Raw genomic sequence first — 20918 nt, 5'->3', positions numbered from 1 at the left:
AAGAAAAGAAAAGAAAAGAGACAAGACAAGACTACAGACAAATATCCTACATGAACATAGATCCAAAAATCCTTAACAAAATATTAGCAAGCACATTCGACAATACATTAAAAAGATCATTCACCACAATCTAGGGTTCCAGGGATGTGAAGATGGTTCAATATTCTCAAATTAATCAACATGATACACCATGTTTAAAAAAGTGAAGGACAAAAATCTTATGTTCATCTCAATAGATAAAGAAAAAGCATTTGGCAAAATCCAACATCATTTGTGATAAAGACTCTCAACAAAATGGGCTTTGAGGAGACATATCTCAATATAATAAAGGCCATATATGAAAACCCCACAGCCAACATCATAGTCAATAGTGAACTCTGAGAACTTTTCCTCTGAGATCAGGAACAAGACAAGGATTCCACTCTTACCACTCTTATTGAACATAGTACTGGAAATCCTAGCCACAACAATTAAACAAGAGAAAGAAAAAAAGGCATCCAAATTGGTAAGGAAAAAGAAAAGTTGTCACTATTTTCAGATGACATGATACTATACACAGAAAACTCTAAAGACTTCACCAAAAAGCTATTAGAAATAAAAAATGAATTCAGTGTAAATACAGGATAAGAAAATAATACTCAGAAATATGTTGCATTTCTATACACCAATAATAAAGTAGCAAAAAGAGAAATTATGAAAACAATTCCAGGGGCGCCTGGGTGGCTCAGTTGGTTAAGTGACTGCCTTCAGCTCAGGTCATGATCCTGGAGTCCCGGGATCGAGTCCCACATCGGGCTCCCTGCTCGGCGGGAGTCTGCCTCTCCCTCTGATCCTCTCTCTCTCTGTCTCATTCTCTCTCTCAAGTAAATAAATAAAATCTTTAAAAAAAAAAAAAGAAAACAATTCCATTTACAATCACACTAAAAAGAAAATACCTACAGATAAACTTAACCAAGAAGGTGAAAGAACTGTACTCTGAAAACTATAAAACACTGACAAAAGAAACCAAAGACAACACACACAAATGGAAAGAAATACCATGTTTATGGATTGGAAGAATTAATATTGTTAAAATATTCATATTTTCCAAAGTGATCTAAAGATTCAATGTAATATCTATCAAAACACCAACAGCATTTTTCACAGAATTAGAACAAATAATCCTAAAATTTGTATTGAATCAGAAAAGATGCTAAATAGACAAAATAATCTTCAGAAAGAACAAAACTGGAGGTATCACAATCCCAGATTTCAAGATATACTATAGAGCTATAATAAAACAATATGTACCAGCAAAAAATAGACACATAGACTAATAGAGCAGAATAGAGAGCCTAGAAACAAACCCATGCTTATATGGTCAATTAATCTACAACAAAGGAGGCAAGAATATACAATAGGGAAAGACAGTCTCTCAAATAACTGGTGCTGGGAAAACCGAACAGCCACCTGCAAAAGAATAAAACTAGACCACATTCTTGCCATACACAAAAATAAACTCAAAATGGATTAAAGATCTAAATGTGAGATCTGAAATTATAAAACTCCTAGAAGAAAACATAGGTAATCTCTTTGACATCTCTTAGTAACATTTTTCTAGATATATATCCTCAAATAAGGGAAATAAAAGGAAAAATAAACTATTGGGACTACCCCAAAATAAAAACATTTGCCCAGTGAAGAAAACCATCAAGAAAATGAAAAGTCTGAGCAACTATATGCCAACAAATTAGATAATCTGGAAGAAATGGATGCATTCCTAGAGACATATAAACTACAAAAAGTGAACCAGGAAGAAATAAAAAAACTGAACAGACCCATAACCACTAAGGAAATTGAAGCAGTCATCAAAAATCTCCCAACAAACAAGAGCCCAGGGCCAGATGGCTTCCCAAGGGAATTCTACCAAACATTTCAAGAATTAATACCTTTTCTTCTAAAGCTGTTTCAAAGAATAGAAATGGAAGGAAAACTTCCAAACTCATTTTACAAGGCCAGCATTACCTTGATCCCCAAACCAGACAAAAACCCCATCAAAAAGGAGAACTACAGACCAATATCCCTGATGAACATGGATGCAAAAATTCTCAATAAAATACTAGCCAATAGGATCCAACAGTACATTAAAAGGATTATTCACCACAATCAAGTGGGATTTATTCCTGGGCTGCAAGGTTGGTTCAACACCCGCAAATCAATCACTGTGATACAATACATTCATAAAAGAAAGAACAAGAACCATATGATCCTCTCAAGAGATGCAGAAAAAGCATTTGACAAAGTACAGAAAACTTTCTTGATTAAAACTCTTCACAGTGTAGGGATGGAGGGTACATACCTCAATATCATAAAAGCCATTTATGAAAAACCCACAGCGAATATCATTCTCAAAGGGGAAAAACTGAGAGCTTTCCCCCAAGGTCAGGAAAACGGCAGGGACACCCACTAACACCACTGCTATTCAACATAGTACTAGAAGTCCTAGCCTCAGCAATCAGACAACAAAAAGAAATAAAAGGCATCCAAATCAGCAGAGAAGACACTTCTCACTTTTTGCAGATGATATGATACTTTATGTGAAAACCCAAAAGACTCCACCCCAAAACTGCTAGAACTCATACAGGAATTCAGTAAAGAGGCAGGATATAAAATCAATGCACAGAAATCAGTGGCATTCCTATACACCAACAACAAGACAGAAGAAAGAGAAATTAAGGAGTTGATCCCATTTACAATTGCACCCAAACCTAGGAATAAATCTAATCAAAGAGGCAAAGGATCTGTACTCAGAAAACTATAGAATACTCATGAAAGAAATTGAGTATATATATACAATGGAATATTATGCAGCCGTCAAAAGGAATGAAATCTTGCCATTTGCAACAATGTGGATGGAACTGGAGGGTATTATGCTGAGCGAAATAAGTCAATCAGAGAAAGACATGTATCATATGTCCTCACTAGTATGAGGAATTCTTAATCTCTGGCTGGGTAATAGACATTGGGGAGGGTATGTGCTATGGTGAGCGCTGTGAATTGTGTAAGACTATTGAATCACAGACATGAACCTCTGAAACAAATAATACATTATATGTTAACCAAAAAAAGAAGAAGAAGAAAAAGATAGCAGGAAGGGAAAAATGAAGGGAGGGAAATTGGAGGGAGAGATGAACCATGAGAGACTATGGACTCTCAGAAACCAACTGAGGGTTCTAGAGGGGAGGAGGGTGGGAAGATGGGTTAGCCTGGGGATGGCTATTAAAGAGGGCACATATTGCATGGAGCACTGGGCGTTATATGCAAACAATGAATCATGGAACTCTACATCAAAAACTAATGATGTAATGTATGGTGATTAACATAACATAATATAAAAAGTAAAAAATTAAAAAAAAAATAAAAAATAAGAAATTGAGGAAGACACAAAGAAATGGAAAAATGTCCCATGCTCATGGATTGGAAGAACAAATACTGTGAAAATGTCTATGCTACCTAGAGCAATCTACACATTTAATGCAATCCCTATCAAAATACCATCAACCTTTTTCAAAGAAATGGAACAAATAATCCTAAAATTTGTATGCAACCGAAAAGACCCCAAATAGCCAGAGGAATGTTGAAAAAGAAAAGCAAAGCTGGTGGCATCACAATTCTGGACTTCAAGCTCTATTACAAAGCTGTAATTATCAAGACAGTATGGTACTGACACAAAAACAGGCAGATAGATCAATGGAACAGAATAGAGAGCTCAGAAATGGACCCTCAACTCTATGGTCAACTCATCTTCGATAAAGCAGGAAAGAATGTCCAATGGAAAAAAAGATAGTCTCTTCAACAAATGGTGTTGGGAAAATTGGACAGCCACATGCAGAAGAATGAAACTGGACCATTTCCTTACACCACACACAAAAATAGACTGAAAATCGATGAAAGACCTAATGTGAGACAGGAATCCATCAAAATCCTGAGGAGAACACAGGCAGCAACCTCTTTGACCTCAGCCACAGCAACTTCTTCCTAGAAACATCACCAAAGGCAAGGGAAGCAAGGGCAAAAATGAACTATTGGGACTACATCAAGATAAAAAGCTTTTGCACAGCAAAGGAAACAGTCAACAAAACTAAAAGAAAACCGACAGAATGGGAGAAGATATTTGCAAATGACATATCAGATAAAGGGCTAGTATCCAGAATCTATAAAGAACTTATCAAACTCAACACCCAAAGAACAAATAATCCAATCAAGAAATGGGCAGAAGACATAAACAGACATTTCTTCAAAGAAGACATCCAAACGGCCAATAGACACATGAAAAAGTGTTCAACATTGCTCAGCATCAGGGAAATCCAAATCAAAACCTCAATGAGATACAACCTCACACCAGTCAGAATGGCTAAAATTAACAAGTCAGGAAAAAATAGATTGGCGAGGATGTGGAGAAAGGGGAACTCTCCTACACTGTTGGTGGGAATACAAGCTGGTGTAGCCACTCTGGAAAATAGTATGGAGGTTCCTCCAAAAGTTGAAAATAGAGCTACCCTATGACCAAGCAATTGCACTACTGGGTATTTACCCCAAAGATACGAATGTAGTGATCCAAAGGGGCACATGCACCCCAATGTTTATAGCAGCAATGTCCACAATAGCTAAACTATTAAAAGAGCATAGATGTCCATCAACAGATGAATGGATAAAGAAGATGTAGTACATATATACTATGGAATATTATGCAGCCATCAAAAAAAAAAAAAAGAAATCTTGCCATTTGCAATGATGTGGATGGAACTAGAGGGTATTATGCTAAGCGAAATTAGTCAATCAGAGAAAGACAAGTATCATATGATCTCACTGATATGAGGAATTTGAGAAACAAGACAGAAGATCATAGGGAGAGTGAGGGAAAAATGAAACAAGAGGAAACCAGAGAGGGAGACAAACCATAAAAGACTCTTAATCTCAGGAAACAAACTGAGGGTTGCTAGAGTGGAGGGGCTGGGATGGATGGGTTGTCTGGGTGATGGGCATTAGGGAGGGTAAGTACTATGGTGAGCAGTGTGAATTGTGTAAGACCGATGAATCACAGACTTGTACCCCCAAAACAAATAACACATTATATGTTAATTAAAAAATTAAAAAAAAAAAAAACAGACTCTTAAATATAAAGAACAAACTGGTGGTTTCCAGAGGGGAGATGGGTAGGGGGATGGGTGAAATAGGTGAAGCGGATTAAGAGTATACTTATTGTGATGTATAGAATTGTTGAATCACTATCCTGTACACCTAAAACTGAATATAACACTGTATGTTAATTTTACTGGAATTAAAAAAATAAAAAGCCACTGCCTTAAATATAAGAAAAAAAAAGAAAAAGAAAACAAAAGGCAGGGCGCCTGGGTGGCTCAGTCAGTTAAACATCTGCCTTCGGCTCAGGTTGTGATCCCAGGGTCCTGGGATTGAGCCCTGCATCGGGCTCCCTGCTCAGTGGGGAGTCTGCTTCTCCCTCTCCCTCTGCCTGCCGCTCTGCCTACTTGTGCTCACTCTCTCTCTGTCAAATAAATAAAATCTTTAAAAAAAAAAAAATGAAAAGGCAACCTACTGAATGGGAAAAGATATTTGCAAACGATATGTCCAATAGGGGGATAATAGCAAAAATATATAAAGAACTTATAAAGCTCAACACCAGAAGAACAAATAATCTAATTAAAAATGGGCAGGGAACTTGCATATACATTTTTTTTAAAAAAGACATACAATGATTAACAGGCAAATGAAAAGGTGTTGAACATCATTAGTCATCAAAGAAATGCAAAGCAGAACCACAATGAGAGATTATCTCACACAAGTCAGAATAGCTAGTATCAAAAAGACAATAAATAGCTTATGTCAGTGAGGATGTGGAGAAAAAAGAACCTTTGGTTGGGATGTGAATTGGTGCAACCACTGTGGAAAACAATATGGAGGTTCCTCAAAAAATTAAAAATAGATCCAGCAATTAAAATATGATCCAGCAATTCCACTACTGGGTCTTTACCCAAATAAAATGAATACTCTAATACAAAAATATATATATATACCATGATGTTTATTGCCACATTATTTACAATAACAAATACATGGAAGCAACCTAAATGTCCATAAATATATGAATGGGTAAAGATGTAGTGTATATATACAATGGAATATTAGTCATAAAAAAGAATGAGATCTTGTCATTTGTGACATGGATGGACCTAGAGGATATTAGGTTAAGTGAAACAAGTCAGATGGAGAAAGACAAATGTGATATGATTTCACTTAGAGGTAGAATTTAAAAAACAAACACAAGCAAAACAAACAAACAAACAAAAAAAAAACAAGCAAAAAGAGCAGAAACAGACCAATAAATACAGAGAACAAATTGATGGTTGCCAGAGGGAAAGGAGTTGGGAGATGGGCAAAATTTGTGAAGGGGAGTGGAAAGTATAGGCTTCCAGATATGGAATGAATAAGTCATAGGGATTAAATGCACAGCATAGGGAATATTGTTAATTGTATGGTAATAGTGTTGAATGGTGATAGATGGTAGCTACACTTGTGGTGAGTATAGCATGATGTATACTATGTTGTGCACCTGAAACTAATGTAACATGTGTGTCAACTATACTTTGATATAAATATTAATATATAAATAAAAATAAATTCACACAGACACATAAACATCATAGTTATTCTGGAGGGCATAATAAAAAATATGCTCCCAGGGCGCCTGGGTAGTTAAGTCAGCTAAGTGTCCAACTCTTGATTTTAGCTCAGGTCATAATCTCCGGGTCATGGGATCAATCCTCATGTTGGGCTCCCCACTCAGCGGAGAGTCTGCTTGAGATTCTCTCTTCATCTCCCTCTGCCCGTCCCACTCATGCTCTCTCTCTCTCTCTCAACTACACAAATAAATCTTAAAAAAAAAAAAAGGCCGACACACACACACAAAAATGCTCCCAATGAATAAAAGCATAAGACATTTGCAGAGAAATAAAAACTAAAAGGGAAATAAATAAAAATTTTTAAACTTAAAATTCAATATCTGAAAAAAAATTTAACTAGGTATACTTGACAAAAGAAAATATCAGTACCCATTAAAAATATATCAGTAGAAAAATCCAATCTCAATGAAGAATAAAAATAATTATTGAAAAAAACTGAGCTTGTGGGAATGGTGCAATAGAAAAAGGTGTAGAAAATGTATACATGGAGTCTCAGAAGGAGAGGAGAAAGATAAAACGTGGAAGAGAAAATATTTGAAGAAACAAAGTTCAGAAAGTCCTCAAGTTTGGTGATAGACATAAATATACAGGATCTAGAATATTAATACATACCCCCCAAAAATATAAAGAAAATATGTCATATTTAAAGTCCCCAAAATTAAAAATAATGAAACAGCCAGAAAAAAGTGATACATTATATACAGGGAAACAACAATCTCAGTGAAGGCAAACTTTTTATTTGCAGATCCTGGAGGCTGGAAGATAATGGAAAACAATTCTTACGTACTAAAATAAAACATTCTCAACTCAAAATATCATATCTAGAGGGAAAAAAATCCTTGAAGAAGAAAAGCAAAATAAAGCACATTTTTAGAAAAAAGAAACTAAAATAATCAACCAGGACAAGTCATTGCCAGGAGACAAGCACTATCAGATATAGGTGTGCATATACATGAATTCTCAGCTATGCTCTCTTGCTCTTCAGAGTTTTTACCTAGTATCCAATCTGCAGTCATCTAGTTTGAGAAAGAAAACTTAACTAAGCCACTCTTAGAAACCAGCAGCTCCTCTCAGGTGTCCCAAAAGCTGCCTGTCACATTACTAACTGTAGCTTCTCATTTGAAGGACGATGTACTTGAAAGATAATACCAAAGATAAAGAAGGAAGTGACATATAACTGAATTAAGTCTAAATGGTTTTCTTTTTTTTTTTTTAAGATTTTTATTTATTTATTTGAGAGAGAGAGAATGAGAGAGAACATATGAGAGGGGGGAGGGTCAGAGGGAGAAGCAGACTCCCTGCCGAGCAGGGAGCCCGATGTGGGACTCGATCCTGGCACTCCAGGATCATGACCTGAGCTGAAGGCAGTCGCTTAACCAACTGAGCCACCCAGGTGCCCAGTCTAAATGGTTTTCTTAACAAAATTTCCCTCTGGGAGTGAGCAAAGCTCTAGTAACCTTAAAAGTCTCCCTGACACTTCAAACCTAATGACTCTAATACTTTCTTTCTACCTTTTAGAAGTCTCCAGTATTCACTTTCTTTCTTTATATTTTCCCTTAAAATAAGTCTTCTTATGTCAATAAATCTTATGCAACCAACCTCAAATCTCTTGTCTCTCTCTTGATAATCCAGTTGCACAAATTCCCAGCACTGAATGAACTTATCCATTTGACTTCTGCATACCTGTACTTAAGCAGTCAAGTGTTGCAGAGAAAGGCAAACTATAAGGCAGACTGGTGTCTAAAAATTCACAATCATTATGCTCAACTGAAGACTCACCACTGCTAAACAATCCTACTCTATTTGTTGTTGTTGTTGTTGTTGTTGTCTGCCTAGTACCATCCACCACCTTGCTTTGATTAAGGCTCTTCCCCACTGGCAAAGTACTGGACATGTCACTAGCTATCCCATTACCAGATCTTCATACTTCAGCCTGTTTGTGTTCATTTGGTATGTTTTTGCAATTGAAAAATAAATATATGATAAAGTAGGAACTTTCACAGTTTTTAACTAAAATAATGTCAGTGGCAACATAAATATACACTTAAAGATGGACGTCATTGAAAAGTTTAAATTTTGATTAAAACTTATCACATTCTTTGACTAGGATAGAGCTCTGAATATGTAAACAAAAACAAGTACTACTCATAATAATAGTAAAATTATGTTAATAGTATTTAAAGGTTCATCTCTCAAAAAAAGATTTGTATAATTTAGGGTTTTATTTTATTTTTTATTTATTTATTTTTTTGATGTAATGTTCCATGATTCATTGTTTGCATATAACACCCAGTGCTCCATTCAATACGTGCCGTCTTTAATGCCCATCACCAGGCTAACCCATCCCCTCAGTTTGTTTCTCAGAGTCCACAGTCTCTCATGGTTCGTCTCCCTCTCTGATTTCCCCTCCTTCATTTTTCCTTTCCTACTATCTTCTTCTTTTTTGTTTTTTAGCATATAATGTATTATTTGTTTCAGAGGTACAGGTCTGTGATTCATCAGTCTCACACAATTCACAGCACTCACCATAGCACATACCCTCCCCAATGTCTGTCACCCAGCCACCCCATCTGTCCCACCCCCTACCACTCCAGCAACCCTCAGTTTGTTTCCTGAGATTAAGAATTCCTCATACCAGTGAGATCATATGATACATATATTTCTCTGATTGACTTATTTCGCTTAGTTTAATACCCTCTAGACCTATCCACAGAGACCTGGCAGGCAAGAAAGGACTGGCAGGATATATTCAAAGCACTAAAGGAGAAAAATATTCAGCCAAGAATACTATATCCAGCTAGGCTGTCATTGAAAATAGAAGGAGAGAGAAAAACCTTCCAGGACAAACAAAAACTAAAGGAATTTGCAAACACAAAACCAGCCCTACAAGAAATATTGAAAGGGGTCCTCTAAGCAAAGAGAGAGCCTAAAAGTAACATAGACCAGAAAGGAACAGAGACAACATACAGTAAGTCACCTTACAGGTAATACAATGGCACTAAATTCATATCTTTCAATAGTGACCCTGAATGTAAATGGGCTAAATGCCCAATCAAAAGACACAGGCTATCAGATTGGATAAAAAAACAAGACCCATTGATATGCTGTCTGCAAGAGACTCATTTTAGACCCAAAGACACCCCCAGATTGAAAGTGAAGGGGTGGAAAACCATTTACCATGCTAATGGACACCAAAAGAAAGCTGGGATGGCAATCCTTATATCAGACAAATTAGATTTTAAACCAAAGACTGTAATAAGAGATGAGGAAGGACACTATATCCTACTTAAAGGGTCTATCCAACAAGAAGATCTAACAATTGTAAGTATCTATGCCCCTAACATGGGAGCAGCCAATTATATAAGCCAATTAATAACGAAAGCAAAGAAACACATCGACAATACAATAATAGCAGGGGACTTTAACACCCCCCTCGCTGAAATGGACAGATCATCTAAGCAAAAGATCAACAAGGAAATAAGACTTCAAATGACACACTGGACCAAATGGACTTCACAGATATATTCAGAACATTCCATCCCAAAGCAACAGAATACACATTCTTCTCTAGTGCCCATGGAACATTCTCCAGAATAGATCACATCCTAGGTCACAAATCAGGTCTCAACCAGTACCAAAAGACTGGGATCATTCCCTGCATATTTTCAGACCACAATGCTTTGAAACTAGAACTCAATCACAAGAGGAAAGTTGGAAATAACTAATTTAGGGGTTTTAAATTAAAACTATAGACATGCTTGTTAAGATGAAACAAATAACTTTCCATATGAATAAGGCATATAGGATTATTCATGAAAATATGAGTTAACAAATGTAAAGATATTTCTAAATTTTTGTAATCAGTTAACAGTTTTTCAGACTTTCCTGATGCTTCTTTATTAACATCTAAATTTCTAATATTGATAAAGAATACTGCACTGAAAAAAACTCTGAGAACTGTTTGTAAAAGTTGTTGAACTATCTTTGAGCATTCTTAAGTAAAGATTACTAAAATTTCAAGAGTACAACTAGTTAGCTGGCTATGCTGCTAAGACAATTACAGTATTCTTTATTTGGAAATAAGTCTCAACAATTTTCTTCCATTTAAGAATAAAGTGCACAGAAAAGAAATGAAAAGATTAGATGTTTTTATAAAATACTCCCTGTAGACAACTTTTTTATAAGTTTCTCTCCAGAAAAGCCCCAGAGAAGTAGAGAAGTAGAGAGTGATTAAGATGTAACTGTAAGTATAATCTAAATTTTCAGGATACAAGGTAGCTCTAGGTTCTCAAATTTTCTAATTATCAAAATAATCTGATGCAGCTTTTTTTAAAATATATACCCCAGAATTCCTCCATAAGACTATGTGACTTGGCAGGTTTTGTATGGGACACAAGAATCCTTAGAATCAGTCCAGATAAGAAGATCCCTTAAATTTGGTTATCTATAGTAGAAAAGAGAAGTGATTTAGAAAGATTAGACTATTTCATAAAAGGAAGTGCCAAACCATGTTCATAGCAGTCATAAGTCAAAATAGCCAAAAGATGGAAGCAACCCCAGTGTCAATTGACAGATGAGCAAATAAACCAGATGTGGTATATACATACAATGGAATATTCTGACACATGCTAAAACATAAATAAAACTTGAGGACATTAAGAAATAAGCCAGTCACAAAAAGACAAATTCTGTATGATCCCATTTATATATCTAGAATAGTCAAATACATAGAAAGAAAAAGTAAAATGGTGGTTGCCAGGGGCTGGTGGGGAAGAGAAAACAGGGATTTGTTTGTTGGGTATAGAATTTGAGGGGCTTTTTAAAAATATCTATTTATTTGAGAGAGAGAGAGAAAGAGTGGGGGGAAGGGGCAGGGGGAGAGGGAGAGAGAGAATTTCAAGCAGACTCCCTGCTGAGCAGAGAGCCAACTCAGGGTTCAATCCCATGATCCTGAGATCATGACCTTAGCTGAAATCAAGAGTTGGACACTTAACTAAGCCATCCGGGTTCCCCTAGAATTTGAGTTTTGCAAGATGAAAAAGTTCTGGAGGTTCATTGCACAACAATGTGGATATACTTAACACCACTGACTTGTATACTAAAAATCAGTTAAGATGGTAAATTTTATGTTATGTATATTTTACTAGGATAAGAACATTTTAAAAAGGAAACTTTGGTGGTAGAAACATAATTTTCTGATTCACGCTTTTGCTGTGAAACAGGACTGTGAAAATATCATACACTCCATATAATACTCATTGTTACCATAGCCATCTTGAAAGGAAAAAGAAATTTTTTTAATTGTAAGAATAGCCCATCTCTCTCCCAGCAGCAGAGACTACCCCCCTCAGGGGGTTTTCCTATCTCTAAGGGTTCAAAGGGAAGGTGTGAGTACAGATCACTTTAATAATATTCTGGGTCAAACATGACATAATTAGAGGAATATTCTCTGGTCTAAATGATTAAAAAGACCCTCAGAGTGCACAAAACACTGGAGTATAAAGATACATGAAAAATTTTGTGTTTATTATTAATTTTATTCAACTTATATTTCACAGATCGCTTTTCTCAGTTTAAAACATAGATAAAGCTCTGAATCTAGATATTGACTCACCTTCAAAATCCAGCAGCATCTTACAGAAAAAGCTCTGTCCTGTAATTTATCAGCACCTCTCTGGAGCTCCCAGAATATTTATAGCTTGGTGATTCATAGTTCCCAGGCTTAGAGTCTGTGCTGGGTAGTCAGTTTATTCATTAGGCTGTGCCACACTATCCCAGATAAACTAAACCGATCTATTACCAAAATGAAAGAAAGTAACCCCTGGAAACTCATCAAACATAATCCTGGGCACTACATGATCATGGAAATTGTTATCCTGACAATTAAAAAATTCACATCTCAAATGAAAATAGTAAATTATTTCAATTATAAGAATAAATAGTCACATGGGTGTGAATGTTGATTGTGTATGCATGGACGCACTGTGCAATTAATAAACCATAAAAATGCATGATGTTTTTCAAAATATTGCACAGATCATAGATTTTTGTTTAGTTTGCTTACGTAGAAAATTGAGATGAATATATTTTCTTTTTTTTTTTTAAGATTTTATTTATTTATTTGACAGAGAGAGAGATAGCGAGAGCAGGAACACAAGCAGGGGGAGTGGGAGAGGGAGAAGCTGGCTTCCTGCTGAGCAGGGAGCCCGATGTGGGACTCGATCCCAGGACTCTGGGATCATGACCTGAGCTGAAGGCAGACGCCCAACGACTGAGCCACCCAGGCGCCCAGAGATGAATATATTTTCAATAACTTTTAATTTTTTTTTAATTTTCAGAAGCCCAGGATATACAATAAAAATCGACAATTACCTTTAATTTCCACATGCTGAACTTTTCAGAGCACTAATAACTCAATTTAATAAAACTTTATTTGCCTATGTATAAAGCACTGGCTGCAGAAATAAATAATGTTAAGTTTCTGCCCCTAAGGATTTTGTACTTTATTAGAAAAAGAGATATACCAGAATCTGTCAAACTTGACTATACATTAAAACTCCCTGGGAGCTTAAAAAAAAAGTGGATGGCCAGCTCTAAGTTTAGAGGTTTTGATTTAATTTATCTGAGTCTGGGCCTGAAACTGTTTGTTGTTGTTATTTTTAATTCCCCAAAAGGTGCTAATATGCAGAATAAAATAGGCAGTTCTCAATAAATCTTAGTTCAAAATAAGATGCTTCCAGATCCATGTGGTTGATTAAATACACTGAACTTTTCCCCTTTCTTTCTAATGTTCTTATGAAATGACAGAAAATATATATTTAAAAAATAGCAATAATGAAAAAGTTTTTTAAAAAGGATGTCATGAGGGGCACCTGGGTGGCTCAGTTGGGTAAGCATCTGCCTTGGGCTCAGGTCATGATCCCGGGGTCCTGGGATCAAGCCCCATGTTGGGCTCCCAGCTCAGCAGGAAGTCTGCTTCTCCCTCTCCCTCTGCTGCTCCCCCTGCTTGTGCTCTCTCTCTATTTCTCTGTCAAATAAATAAATAAAATCTTAAAAAAAAAAAAAGGATGTCATGAGAAGACAGACTTCCAGTGGAATTTCTAGAAAACAGAATAATTTTGCTGAGGTAAGAGTGTGGAAGAACTAAAGCCCAAGCCAGAGCAGAGAGAACCAGATTCAGAGCAGTTTTTCCCTAGGTTGTCTCAGAGAAGCTCCCAGGTTGGAGTCAAGAAAAAGGAATATGATATAAGGTAAAAATAATAGCTTTTTCTTTTTAATGCACCCAGAACAGCATGGCAGTTGTGCTCCTGCTTCCCTGTGTATATAGAGGAGATGAAGTCTCCCCGATAAAGCACAGTAACTGCTCTCTGAAGACGGATTTAGAAGTGCTCCTACTGAGAGTATTAGCAACTGATTTGCAAGAACTGCTGATTCTGCACCTCCTCAGCTCATGCAAAGGGGGCAACGTGAACACACATTAAAGACAGGTAGCTCTAGATGAGTAAAATAAACTAAAATATTCCTTATATGAACTAACCCCCCTCTTTATTTTGGCACATATAGGAATCTCTGGACTGTCTGCTCACATGCCCTGTGTGGAAGCAAGGCTGTTGGCATGAATAATCTTCACATTGTAATGAGCACAATTAGTTACTGCAGAGGGGAGAAGCCCCTAGAGGAAACTGACCTACAAAATCATGAGAAAGAAAACCCAGGACTCCCAAGTATTCATCAATGTGGCCCTTCATTCATAACTATGAATGGACATCTAATGATCATCAGACATAGAGGGAAAACTAGTAGCATAAAAAAGAAGGACCAAATGAATAAACCAAAACCATGATCTTGAAAGAAACTATTTAGGTATTAAGAGAATTTTTATAACACTACATCAAAAACTAATGATGGGGCGCCTGGGTGGCTCAGTCGTTACGCGTCTGCCTTTGGCTCAGGTCATGATCTCAGGGTCCTGGGATCGAGCCCCACATCAGGCTCCCTGCTCCGCGGGAAGCCTGCTTCTCCCTCTCCCACTCCCCCTGACTGTGTTCTCTCTCTCGCTGTGTCTCTCTCTGTCAAATAAATAAATAAAATCTTTAAAAAAAAAAAAAAACTAATGATGGAACGTATGGTGATTAACATAACATAATAAAAAAAAGAATTTTCAAAAAGTCTATTTGGTATATTTGGGATTCTCTGAAAAGAACTGGAGCAGATTGCTATGAATAAACATATCCCATGAAAAAAGAGCATTGACCATATTGAGAGGGCACCAACAGCAGGCCACAAGTGGACCAGAGTCCCTGCCTTTATGCTGGAGATGCCACAACATGAGATGGGAAGGACAAGAAGAGAAAAATGAAAGAATCTTACTAAATATTTTATATATGAAAAGTAGGAGTTTTGATTGAGACCAGAAAGAACTGTAATCAAAATAATTGGCTAAAGTTTAGAAATATTACTGAAAAATTCTTATACAAAAATTGTACATTCATGGATCTTCAATCAGCATCATCTTTATACTATAACAGATCTTAAGGATTACCTTAAACCCACTCTTTGAGGCCCTGAATTCCTACAAAGATGATAAAGCTAACTATTCCTTTTATTTTTTTCTTGAGAAACTTTCTATTCTTACTTTCTTGTGTACCACCTCCTTGGTTTTCCTTCTGTCTTAAAGCTAGCTACTCTTTCTCTTTGTCTTTTCTGATGAAATATTCTGTGTCATCAAAACATTAGAGTGGCACAGAGCCTAGCATTTGGTTGTGGTTTTTTTTTGTTTTGTTTTGTTTTTGTTTTGTAGACCTACTATTCTTCAGTGACCTCATCCTGTCCCATGGCTTTGTGTAACATTTAAATGTAGATGATTACTAAGCCATTATTTCCTGTCCTAAGTTTCAGAACTCCAGATACTAACAGCCAATTCGTATATTTTGCTACTCCACACAGTGGCCTATAAATATCTCAAACATAAAATAGCCTAAAGAGAACTCTGATTTCTTCTTACCCATACCCTTTTCTCCCCAGTCTGCCCTATGTCTACAAAAGATACCACAATCCCATACTAGCTTGAACTAAAATCCCCATCTCTTCTCTTTTAATCACCAGTACCTAATCAATTTGTAAGTTATGACAACTCTGCCTTCATAGTATAATCTTTATCTATCCTACTTCCCCATCTTTACTCTACCATCCTAAACTAGACCACCAACATTAATTGCCAGATCCTTCTGAAAGCTTTTTATCTAGTCTCCTTTCCTCCATTCTTATGCCTCTCAAATCTTTCTCCAACAGAGCAGCCAGAGTAATTTTGTAAAGTGTAAATTAGATCCTGTAGACCCCATGCCTACATTATGCCCAGGCATTATTTTCTACTACATTTAATGTATGTACAATAAGATATATTTAGTTCTAAATTTGGCTACTGAATTTCTCCATATGTCTGATGAGCTTTAGCTTTCCATTTATGGTTATGAATTAAAGACCAGATTGATAAGTGTTTGTAGGAATCATGAGTTTTCTTAGCAATTTTGTAGGTGAGTTTCATCTACAGACATTTTCCATTGCATTTAAATAAAAACATTTCACAGTGTATTGATATATAAAATCATCACATTGTGCATCTTATATATGTATAATTTTTGTTTGTCAATTATATCTCACCAAAGCTGAAAAAAATAAATAAAACATAAAATAAAAACCATTGGATTATACTCTTTACACAGGTGAATTGTATCTCAATAAAGTTACATGTAAATTATATCTCAATAAATCTGTTAAAAACAAATGAACAAATAGTAAGGAGAGGGGCGCCTGGGTGGCTCAGTTGGTTAAGCATCTGCCTTCGGCTCAGGTCATGATCCCAGGGTCCTGGGATCAAGTCCCACATCGGGCTCCATGCTCAGCATGGAGTCTGCTTGAGATTCTCTCTCCCTCTCCCTCTGCCCCTCCTCCCACCTCTCTCTCTCTAAAATAAATAAATAAATCTTTTAAAAAAATAGTAAGGAGAAAAAAAAATATATATATATATACATATATATGTATGTATACATACATACATACAACCAAACTATTTACTCTGGTTTATAATGCCCTGGATTACCTGACCGTTGCCTATCCATCTGACCACATATCATGCCACTAAGCTTCTTTCTCATGCTGCAGACACAGCAGCATTCTGTTAAAAAGAGAAAGAGAGAGGGAGGGAAGAAGGAAATGGTGAAGCCTTTCTAGGCAATGAGAAAAAGTTTGGACTTTATGTGACAGATGAAGAGAAGTCATATAAGTTGGTTTGCTTGTTTGTTTTGTTTTGTTTTTAACATAGGGCTTGATATTCACATTTTCGTTGTGGAATAAGGAAAATGGATTGCAGCAAAGCTAGTGTTAATGTAAGAAACCAGTAAACTGGACGAGAGCAGTGAATGTATGAAAGGATACAAGTAGCTAGAACTCAGAGATAGTTCAGTTATAGAATTAAAGAACTTGATGACTTGATGTAGGACATGAGTGAGAATATGAGTCAACACCATCTCCCACATTTGTGCTTGAGCATCCTGGTAGTTGATGTTGTCCACCTCAGAGTTGGGAAACCCCGGAGAGATATTGTTTTGGGAGATGATTAATTCAGTCCTCAAAGTACTGAGTTTGATTTCTTTGATGAAATTAGTGGAAATCATAAGAAAGATCTGGATAGGTGATGAATCTGGCCTAAATTCTGGAGTCCATTAGATTTATTCTGATTTCTATGTCTAAGTATATAGAATCTCTTGGAATTAATACCATATAGATAAATTTAAGGAAGCAAAATTATTTAGTAAATACTATGTTAGGTGTATACTTTAAATAAAGAATATATTCACAATCTTTGGGATACCATAGTTTTTCTACCTTTGTCAATTTTCATTTTAGTACAAACCAATATAGGAAGAAAACAAATACTCTCAAGTTTATGGCACTAAAGATGTAGTAAAGAAACAAACCAAATATGAAGTCTAATTAGATCCTATTTACTTTCTTTAAAATATAACTGCATGGGGCGCCTGAGTGGTTCAGTCGTTAAGCATCTGCCTTCGGCTCAGGTCATGATCCCAGGGTCCTGGGATCGAGCCCTGCATTGGGCTCCCTGCTCAGCGGGAAGCCTGCTTCTCCTTCGCCCACTCCCCCCTGCTTGTGTTCCTTCTCTCGCTGTGTCTCTGTCAAATAAATAAATAAAATCTTTAAAATAAATAAATAAATAAAATATAACTGCATTTTTATTTCATGCTTTATTCTGATTTTCCACTTAGAATATGGGCATAAATGGTGCACTTCCTTATTCTGAGGGGTGGGTGTGTATGTGTGTATGTGCACACATGCATGTGTGAGTGTGGATTAGGAATACATCATTATAGAAAAGCTAAGTTTCTTGCACTTGTAGACTACATTGGTGACACAGTATATTACTTGATGACTCACTTTACAAAATTTCAGTTTCTCTTAGTCACACATTTTAACATCATTACCTCCTTATAATGGCTTTTTATTTGAATGTTTGCATAAGTGTGCATAGGACATATGTGTGCATGCTTGCATTATGTTTAGACCTTAACTATGAGACAATTCTGTGCCTTCAGCAAGCCTCTGATTTCTTCTGGACCTGAATTTTCTCATTTGTAAATTGAGGCAGTAGAATTAAGTAATCTCTAATGTTTATTTTAGGTTTAAGATCTATATTTCTATGATATAATGGCTGTAATTTAAAGCTCTGCCTGGATTTTTATCTTTTCTATGCCTTTTTATTTTTTCCCACTCATGCCAGATATTATTTTTATTACCAAAACAAAATATTTCCCACAAAGTCCTGGGAAAAATAACCTCGAAGACATACATAAGTGCTTCTCTTATTGCTACAAAATAAAGCCCAGCTCCTTTCCTTTGCATATGCATGGGACGTCAGGTGCTCTGAGCAATAATTCCTCAGCCTTGCACAGTTTCCTTGACACACAATTTCTGCTCTAGAAATACTCACCAGCATACTGATTCTTCCTTCTTTCCCTCTGTCTGTGCTACTTGTTGCTTTTCTTTGCCAACCTAACCCCTCTTTATCCTTTCAAAAAGGGGAAGCATCCTCTCATTCAAACAAGCCTTCCTCCAACTCTAAGCCAGCCTTGGTGCTCCCTCTCTGGGCTTATGCTTTCATGGCACTTACTTAACATGCTGAAACCACATCTTTCTGTAAACACCCTCAGCACAGGCCTGTAAGTTCCCCAAAGACAGGGATTTCTGTCATTTATTTTGATATGCTCTAAACAAATACTTGAATTGTTAGAAGGCAGTTAAATATTATTTTCTTTTAAATAATTGGTATTTTTATTTTTCACTTTCAATCTGTTCTACATCAACATGAGGCTTGTTCTATCCATATTTTTGAATTATTTTAATATTGACTTACCAGATTTCTTCTAACTTTAGGACTCTAACACTTCAAAAAAAATTAAGTAGTCTTTAGTGATATTTTATTATAAATAATTGGATTGATAATTAAAATAACAGTTGTAATCTATTAAGTACTTATTTTATTCCAGATGCTGTTCTAAGTACTTTAAACATATGTCTGTTGATACCCATCCTATAAGTAGGTGCTATCATTGTCCCTATTTTAAAAATGTGCTTATAGAGGAAGTTAACCTGAAGTGTAAAATATCAGTGTAGTGGTTACTTCACTAGGTGTTTTTCATTTGGACCTGGCATACCTATTGAGTGGATCAAATTAACCATTAAGCAACAGAATAATAATAATGGTATTAGGCAATATAGTAAAGGAGCATCATGCTAGGTGCAGTGGGGGAAACATAGGAGATTAAAAAATAAATCATAACCTGAGACATTTGCTGTCTTATAAAGGAAACAAGATACAAAAATATTCTATTTAATGAATTCTTCTAATTTTTTCATCTCTCAGAGATTTAAGTTATGTCTAATTCATTGTTTCTTTTGGTACATCTTCAACAATAAACATGAGAAAAAATAAAAGTGTAATTAATCTACATAGCAATCCTTGCTTGTGAAAAAAATATTTTTGATATCTTTAAAACTGCTGGGAATAAATACTTATTAAGATAAATACTAAGTAACAATATTGTTTGACTCTCTGACCACATCATATATAACAAGAATGCTAGGATTAATTATTTTGATAAAATTTAAATTGGACCTAAGTTGAACTTTTCAAGGGCTATCAAAATCACAAGAATTATTGTTAGAAGAACAGTGTGTTTTGAACACACACTTTGATAGTCCCAGTTATTCATAGCACATACCATTCAATTTAATTGATTTGCACTCAACCATCTGCTGTCTAATTGCCTCATAACCAGAGGGATTTATGTAAGTAAATGAATATTAGAGATAGAATACTAATGTGAAGTTTATGTTTTATTAAAAATGTCTTCTTGTTCATCCACAAAAATTAGATATATTAAGATTTAGACGAATTTTTAAAAGCCTTTTAAGATTTTCATTCCTTACCAAGATGGAGTAACGTGAATCAGATACATCCTTCTGCCCCAAACATCAGAAAGTGGATAAAATACATGAAACAAAGGTTTTCGAGACTTTGGACATCAGACAGTGAAGGAAATAACTGAGAGATAGGAAATCAACAAGGTGAACTTTCATTGCCCCCGTTTACTGCCTGGATGGGGATTTCTATGTGATGGTATAAGAGAAGAAAACCGGATGAAGCCCATGGCTTGAGAAGATATAGTGGAGAGTGGGGAGGACCGGTTGATAGAGTTTGCAGTATAGAATACCAGACAGAAGAGAGTTGCACAGATAGAAAACTCCAGAAATCTGAAAGGGTTTCTCTTAAATCATCAGCTGAATACTACCCAGCAGATGCCATGGGAAAACAACTTGAAACTGGTTAAAGAAATGCCCAGAAAGATTAAAGGCAACAACCCTTTGAGTTCACCCAGGGCTGAAAAATAAATGCCGATTCTCACCAACCAGAGTGGAAATTCTCATAATTCACAGCATAGCAGATAGAGTACTCAGAAAACTTTGCCTCAATTGTGAGGTATAATCAGTCACAGGCTAAATTCTGCCCTGGTCCTGCCTAACAAGATTTAAAGGCAATAGGCAGACCTGAATTGTAAGAAATAGTAAAGGAATTCCTTCTTGCCAAGGAAAAGAGTATCAGAG

Source organism: Mirounga leonina, unplaced genomic scaffold, assembly GCF_011800145.1.
Source record: "Mirounga leonina isolate KUSES-001 unplaced genomic scaffold, KU_Mleo_1.0 Mir_53, whole genome shotgun sequence".
NCBI lineage: Eukaryota > Metazoa > Chordata > Mammalia > Carnivora > Phocidae > Mirounga > Mirounga leonina.
The sequence above is the reverse complement of the archived record's forward strand: the minus strand, read 5'-3'. Positions refer to the sequence as shown.